Genomic DNA, 7,788 nt, shown 5'->3' with positions numbered 1-7,788 from the left:
TTTCTGGTTCTACATTTCTGAAATTTCTAATTTTCGATATCTTAGTTTTTGATTTACAAATGTTGCTGTTACCTTATATTGAATTGGTAATTAGGTTAATGCTTGGTTTTTGTTTGAGTTTTGGTTTGCATTAGAGATTGTGTAGTTGCGCTTAAACCCATCTTCTTTGAAGCTGATTGCAGATTCCTGATAACTTAGTTTTGGCACTGTCTGTGATAGAATAGTCTACTTGGAGATCAAGAAATTCATGATTAATAAAAGGATGACATGGTCTATGCCTCAGTGATCAATCTAGATATCAAGGATAGAAGGACTGAGTCATACAAGATAGTAGTCACGGAAGGTTGTGTCGGATCTCGACATTCTCGTCACTTGGGTAGCAATGATGTATTGCTAGATGTCGCTCATTGCTTATGTCTCTAAAATGGTTTTAAAGACATTGCCAACGTTACGAGAACCTATTGGGTCACATACTTAGAACATGTGATTTGGAGATGGTTCATGTGATGGATCATTAGACCATTGGGTAGAGTCTAATGTAGTTTAGACTCATTGAGTGAGACTCATGGTAGACTGATTGAATTAGACTCGAGTTGAACTCAAGTTGATTCGGATTACAGTAATTGACCCTAGTGCTAGTGGGAGATTGTTAATGTCATCCCTTAGTGCCAATTTGGATTGAGTGAGACTCGAGTTGGACTCAAGTCAAATCGAATCCATCAAGAGGGTTACATGATCATCATGCATGAGATTAATAGGGTATTAATTCTCTCTCATCATTAAGAGGGTTGCATGAGTATCATTAAAAGGGTTGCATGATCATCATGCATGACATGCATGAGATTATTAAATGTATTAATTCCATGGAATCCCAAGAGCCAAAAACCCTTCATATTCCATGGTTGGATATAAAAAGGAATGAGAGGCTCTTGAGAGAAGGACTATTGGTCTTCTTCCTCTTCTCTTCTACCTTGGGCGAACCTAGTATTGTGGCTAGCACCACGATATGGTTCCTCTTCATCTCAGTGTTCGTATGGATACCGTGGAGGCACGAACACACTGATCGTGCTGAGATCCGTCAACCTTTGAAGGCAAGAGTTGCTGTCGGGATTGCGAAGGGCTCGCATCGAAAGTAACATCGATTACAGTAGATAGAATCGGTAAAAACAAATATGATTTCGCATGGATCTTCTGGAGGGATCCCTTTTTCGCTGCGTTTTATGCGGCTAAAATTATTTTTAGGCGCATGCAGATCCCTACATGGGCGCCTAGAAGTTGAGGTGTTTTTGGCCAATCTTGACTCGCCACCTTATCTGCCTCGTTGGCCCAATTAATTGACATCGGGGCGCCTGGACCCAATCTAAGTGGTTAGATCGTTCGGTGGCTCAGATGCATAAGGGCGTCCGGAACTTGAAGTTCCAATCCCTCAATTTCCTGCATCATAGAGTTAACACAATATATTTTTAATAGAAAATTAGATAATTTTACAACTGTCAGATCTTGACTTTTAAATTTCTAGTGAAACCCTAGGTTAGGTCGATGCCTACCATTCCCTTCAAGGAAACATATCCTCACTTACTCCTCTCAGAAGAGTTTACCTTCTGTCAACCATCTGGTCCTCCAAACCTAGGTAGATTTTTGCTTAACATTTGATCTTCAGCCCCTAAGACTTTCTTCCAATGTACAGTCCTCGCTGACTCATTGATCCGCTAGACGTCTGATCCGCTAGACGTCTGGTCCACTGACTAGGACTTTGATCTGCCAAGTCATCTTGTCCAGTATACCTGACTAGAACTTTCTTGTTCGGTTCTACATACTAGAACTTCCTTGCTCAATCTCAATTAAGACTTTCTTGTGCTCCCTGAACACTTAACTCAATTTGTTAGTTCACCACACAATCTTAATTTGAATTCTTTATTATGATCAAAATATCATTTCAATTATCTGATATTCTCTGTACCAATAATTATACCAAAAGACTTAGATCTAGAAGCTATATAAACAAGATTGCAAATGAGAAGAAAGCGAAGACAACAACTTATAGGAATCACATGCACAAGGAGGATGAGAAAGCAAGAGGTTGAAAAGTATGCACAAATGGGGAAGAAGCGTTGGACAACCATAATAAATCCTCTCACTTGATCAAGTGGCATAGGGATGCCTCGAAGCTCTCAAATCCCTTGATCTAACAACACAAGACCACCTCAGGAAGGTCAAGGGTTACGGTGAGGATCTGTTCTTGATCTGAGAGTGAAGATTGACCTTGGGATATTCATGCTATATCTATCTACGTAACAAAGCCTTGGAAAGACTAACTATCACAATTATTTTTAATGGGATAATCAATAAAGATTATGTCTTTTTTTTTGCAAAAGGTGAAATCCGCCACTTCGGTGACATCACACAGGCGGATCCACGATCATCTGTAAGGAGGTAAATCGATAAGCTACAGTTGACCACGACGAAGAAGGATATTATCTCAATTTTACCGAGATTCGAACCTTTACCCTCTTCTGCAACTCTATTCCATCGTAATCAACTCAATTATGCCTCGGGGGCAATAAAGATTATGCCCAATTCTATTAATAAGATGCATTAATTTGATTAATTATGGTGATATATATCAAATCATATGTAGGAAATTAATAATCACGACCCCAAACATGACACATTTAGAGGGTTGTCGAGCTTCTTGAGTCAAGCTCATCTGCTTGGTCTATTTGCCCTGACTTCTTGCTAACCTGATAGCCTGAGTCAAGCCTTATTCATGAAAGGGGGTGAGGGGATTCGTGATGCTCGTAGATAGTGATTCTATCTTAAGTCATCATCAGATTCAACCTACGTTACAAGTCAACACATTCTTGTTTAAGTGAAGACTGAGAGCCCCTCTCAATTTTTTGCTTGACTCAGATTCCCATGTTTCTCATAGGACTCAGACACGTGAGTTTTTTTATACAACTCAAACATCCTGAGTTCCTCATACAACTCGACATCTCGTACAACTCGGCATCTTGAGTTTCTCATACAACTTCACATCTTGAGTTTTCCATACAACTCAGTTCTTAAGTTCTTCATGTGACTCGACTCCTTGATTCCTCCCTATAGTTTGACTTCTAGAATACCCAATGCAATTAAGTATCTATATTCCAACTCAGTGTTCTAGAGCTCCTAGAGCTTTTCTTTCTAAATACTCTAAGCTCTTCGTTCTCCTTGTAGCCAAGTATGCATGATCCTTACAGTTATGAGTCATGATTCCTCTATAATATGCTCTTCTACCATCTATGATCCCTAAAGCGCAACAACCTAAGAGTTTAGGGGTTCAAATGCTATATAAATAAAAAATATGATGATTGTAAGAAGATTTGAATCTAATCTCACTTTTATTCATCTATGTACGGTCTTACTGTTTCATTAGGTACTATATTATCATAACAACTAAAGTATTGGAGAGCTTTGTCAAACTTGCACCCTATGATATAAGTTTGTGAAACTTTTTTAGTCAACATCCACTATAGGAGGATTTATGACACCATCTTATGGAAGATTAGAACCGTCAAATGGATCAATCTATAGTGAGAGGGGTTAAATCGTTAGAAACTCATCGTGTGACGGAGCAGAAAAAATTGGCTCACCACTTGACAAGTTAGGAAATTTCTAACCAACCCAATTGAAAACGGATTACGAATTAGATGGATCAATCTATGGACTTATCAAAAAATTTTAAATTTAAATTATAATTTAAATCAGTTAAATTAAAATTTTTAAATTTGAATTATAATTTAAACAGATCAAACTTACTAATTTATTAAATTTTTTATTTTAATTTTAAATTTTAATTTTTTTTGATTTACGGATCAATCGAAATTTGTCACCAATCAACTCGTGCAGGTCAGGATTCTATATATCGGTCCATCTGAATTAGATGCCCACTCCCGTTCAGGGCTGAGCAAAATTTCGGGTAAACCGAATAAACCGATCAAATCAAACCGAATTTTTAATTCGGTTCGGTTTTTTTCAAAATTTTGGTTTTATTTAATGAAAAAAATCAGGTTTTTCGGTTTAATCGGTTCGGGTTCGGTTTTTGAAGTTGTTATTCGGTTTACCCGAATAAATCGAGCCGCACTGCACGGAGCCATGGCCCACGGACTGCGCACTAAAACAAAACCCGAAACTGCGACTCCTTAAGAAAAAAAAAGCCCTAACTCAGCCGAATTTTTCTCTCGCCGTCGCGATTCGCTCCCACCCTCCTCGTCCTCGCCACTTCACCACTTCACAAACCCTAACTCGCGCCCACTCTCCTCGTCGATTCCCACTCTCCTCGAGTGATTCCCGCTCCTCAAAACCCTAACTTCACAAACCTTCACTCGCGATTCCGCTCCTCAGCGCTGTCGCGAGTCGCGACGCGTCCCGGTTCCGCTGCTCCTCAACGCCGTCGCGATTCCTGCTCCTCAGCACTGTCGTGAGTCGCTCTTGGTCCCGCTCCTCACTCGCGTCCCTGATCCCCTCTTTTGTCATCGTCGAGACGGTCCGCCTGATCCCGCCTGTTCTCCTGTGATCCAGTCACCACCGACTCTGTCCTCCCTCATTTCTGATTTTTCCTTAAGCCTACAACCACCGCCCATGGCCACATTACAGGTATAATTTCTTCAGCTTCCATGATAGATATGCTATTTTTTCTATGCTCATAATATTTTTTATTGAATTCAAAATTTTAATTATATAGATATCCTGATAGTGTTATGTTTTTAATTTTAGAATCATAATGTGTTTCATATGTCTTTTAATTTTAGTCAATTAAATTTTGAACAGTATTATCACACCTTGTCATATTTTTTTAACAGTGTTCTGTCTGTATTTGTGCATCTGGATCACTGATCAGTATTTGTCTGATGTCACTGGAAAAAGATTTATCAAATATGGATGTTAATAATAGTTGTTCGATACCACAATCTGATATTGGTCCTTCAGTGGGAACAAAAGCTACTGTAGAATCTAAAGGAAAGGTAGTGAAGAGAAAAGCAATGAAACCAAGAAGTGAAGTATGAGATCATTTTATAAAGTTTACTAATGATAAATCGGAGATCAAAGCCAAATGCAAATATTGTGAAAAAGAATTTTTCTGTGATCCATACAAGAATGGCACAACAAGTTTGAAATCTCATATGACCATATGTAAAAAACACCCTCATGTTGTTGAAACAACTCAAGCACAATTAAGTTTACAATTAGGTTCAAAAGAGGGTGAGGGACATTTGACTTCTTGGAAATTTGATCAAGATGCATCTAGAAAAGCATTAGCTAGAATGATTATAATGGATGAACTCCCCTTCAAATTTGTAGAAAGAGAAGGATTTAAAGCATTTATGGCCATGGTATGTCCAAAGTTTCGAATTCCTTCAAGATGGACGGTTGCACGTGATTGTGTTGAATTATATACAGTTGAAAGGGAAAAATTAAAAAATTTGTTGCGTGATTCAACACAAAGAATTTCTTTAACCACTGATACATGGACATCGATTCAAAAAATCAACTATATGTGTCTAACAGCTCATTTTATTGATACAAATTGGAATTTACAGAAAAGAATTCTCAATTTTTGTCCAATTACAAGTCATAAAGGCGAGGCTATCAGTTTAGCTATTGAAAAGTGCTTGAGGGGTTGGGGAATTAATAGAATTTTCACTATTACGGTTGATAATGCAAGTTCAAATGATGTTGCTATCAATAGTTTCAGAAAAAAGATGATTAATTGGGATTCCACTATTTTGAAGGGAGAATATGTCCATATGAGATGTGTAGCTCATATAATCAATTTGATTGTTGCTGATGGCTTAAAAGATATAAATCAATCTGTGATGAGGGTTAGGAATGCTATTAAATATGTTAAGCAATCTCCCTCTAGATTAAGCAAGTTCAAAGAATGTATAGAGATTGAAAAAATTGAATGCAAGAACTCATTATGTTTAGATGTACCAACCAGATGGAACTCAACTTTCTTGATGTTGAATATAGCTCAAAAATTTGAAAGAGCTTTTGATAGGTTTGATGAACAAGATCCATGTTTTAAATTAGATCTTCAATATACAGATTGGTATATTGTTTTGAATGAAAATGGAGAGATGATACTTGAATCAAATGGTAAACCTAAAAGAGAATTGAAGACTTTTGATGGGAAGCCAACAAGTGCAGATTGGAATAATGTTAGACTTTTTGCATCTCTACTACAAGTTTTTTATGAGCTAACATTAAAAGTTTCAGGATCTTTGTATGTCACATCTAATACTTTTGCACATGAGATTAGTTCTATTCATACCATCTTGAAGGATTGGCAAGAAAGTGATGATATTGATGTGTATTCGATGGGAATTAAAATGAAAAATAAATTTGACAAGTATTGGGGAGATCCTGAGAAGATGAATAAGTTGCTTTATATTGCGGTGGTACTTGATCCAAGGCATAAATTGGATTTCGTAGAATTTATGTTGATTGAATTATATGGAGATGAGAAGGGTACCAGAGTAGGAAAGATAATAAAAGACACTTTATTTGCTTTGTACAAGAATTATAAAGAAAAAATGGAGCCTCAATGCAATACTTCAAGAGTTCCATCTATTTCAGAATCAGTTGACAAAGACAATGCTTCAAAAAATATGAGTCAAATGGATTTGAAAAGACAATCAATCTTTGCGAAGTATAAGAAACAAAAGGCACAAATTTTTGGTGATGGCAATATGTCAGAATTAGACAAGTATCTTAATGAAATAGTTGAAGAGTATTGTGATACTTTTGACATTTTGGGATGGTGGAAGCAAAATTGTCATAGATTTCCTATACTTGCTCAAATTGCTCGTGATGTATTAGCTATTCCAATATCAACAGTTGCTTCAGAATCCGCATTCAGTACTGGTGGTCGGGTACTTGATTGTTTTAGGAGTTCATTGACTCCTAAAGTGGTAGAATGTCTTATTTGTACTCAAGATTGGCTTCGATTAAGTTTGAAATCACTCGACATTGAAGAAATTTTAGAAGATGTAGAAAAACTTGAAAGCGGTAAGTTTTTCTTTTTAAGAAAAATACAATTAGATTTTTATTTATAATTTATTTATTTAACTTGTGTTTTTTTGTCAGAATTTTCAAAAATTATAATGGACTCGTCTTCTTCAACAACATCGGTGCATGGATGAATTAAATTTTTGAGTAATGTATTTTGTTCAGGTATTTTATTTTTCTCTTTTTTGATTCTTATGTTTTTTCTCTTATTTACTGATTTAAGAACATTCAATAATACAACACTAGGATTAGTTTTGTATATTAGACTTGAACAAATCACAGTTGAATCATCTCCGATTTATGGATCACCTCAGTTAGATTTCAATCTGGACTTTCACAGTTGAAAGTTTAGATTTCTATAAAACAGTTTCTTGATTGTGTTATCGAATTATATCTAAGGCTTTGTTGTAGTTAGGAACACAGGTGAGTAGCTGCTTGCTGCAGGATGGCGTTGCTGCTTCAACGGGGAGGCTGCTGGAGCCTGGAGGCTGCTGTTGGTAGTGTTGTGATGGTTTGTTTGTGATGGTTTTTTTGTATTGCACGTTGGAGGCTGCACGTTGTGAGGCTGCTGTTGGAGGCTGCACGTTGTGATGGTTGTGGTGTTTTGTATTGCATGTTGTAGTGTTGTGATGGTTTTTTTGTGATGTGTGGTTGTGGTGATGTGGGTGGTGTGTAGTTGTGGACTATGTTATTTGTGTTAGATGTGCACGTTGTCATTGTGGTGCATGCATGCATTTA

At 36.9% G+C, this 7,788-nt stretch overlaps 1 pseudogene; it reads left to right on the top strand.

Moving 5' to 3' along the window:
- LOC141847619 (zinc finger BED domain-containing protein RICESLEEPER 2-like) overlaps positions 1 to 7,184 on the top strand; it is a 17,474-nt pseudogene extending 10,290 nt beyond the window's left edge.
- The last annotated feature ends 604 nt before the right edge of the window (positions 7,185 to 7,788 follow it).

Source organism: Curcuma longa, chromosome 16, assembly GCF_044706935.1.
Source record: "Curcuma longa cultivar G26 ecotype Majalengka, Jawa Barat chromosome 16, ITB_CL_G26_1.1, whole genome shotgun sequence".
In the NCBI taxonomy this organism is placed as follows: Eukaryota; Viridiplantae; Streptophyta; class Magnoliopsida; order Zingiberales; family Zingiberaceae; genus Curcuma; species Curcuma longa.
This window is presented reverse-complemented; position numbering and strand designations above follow the sequence as displayed.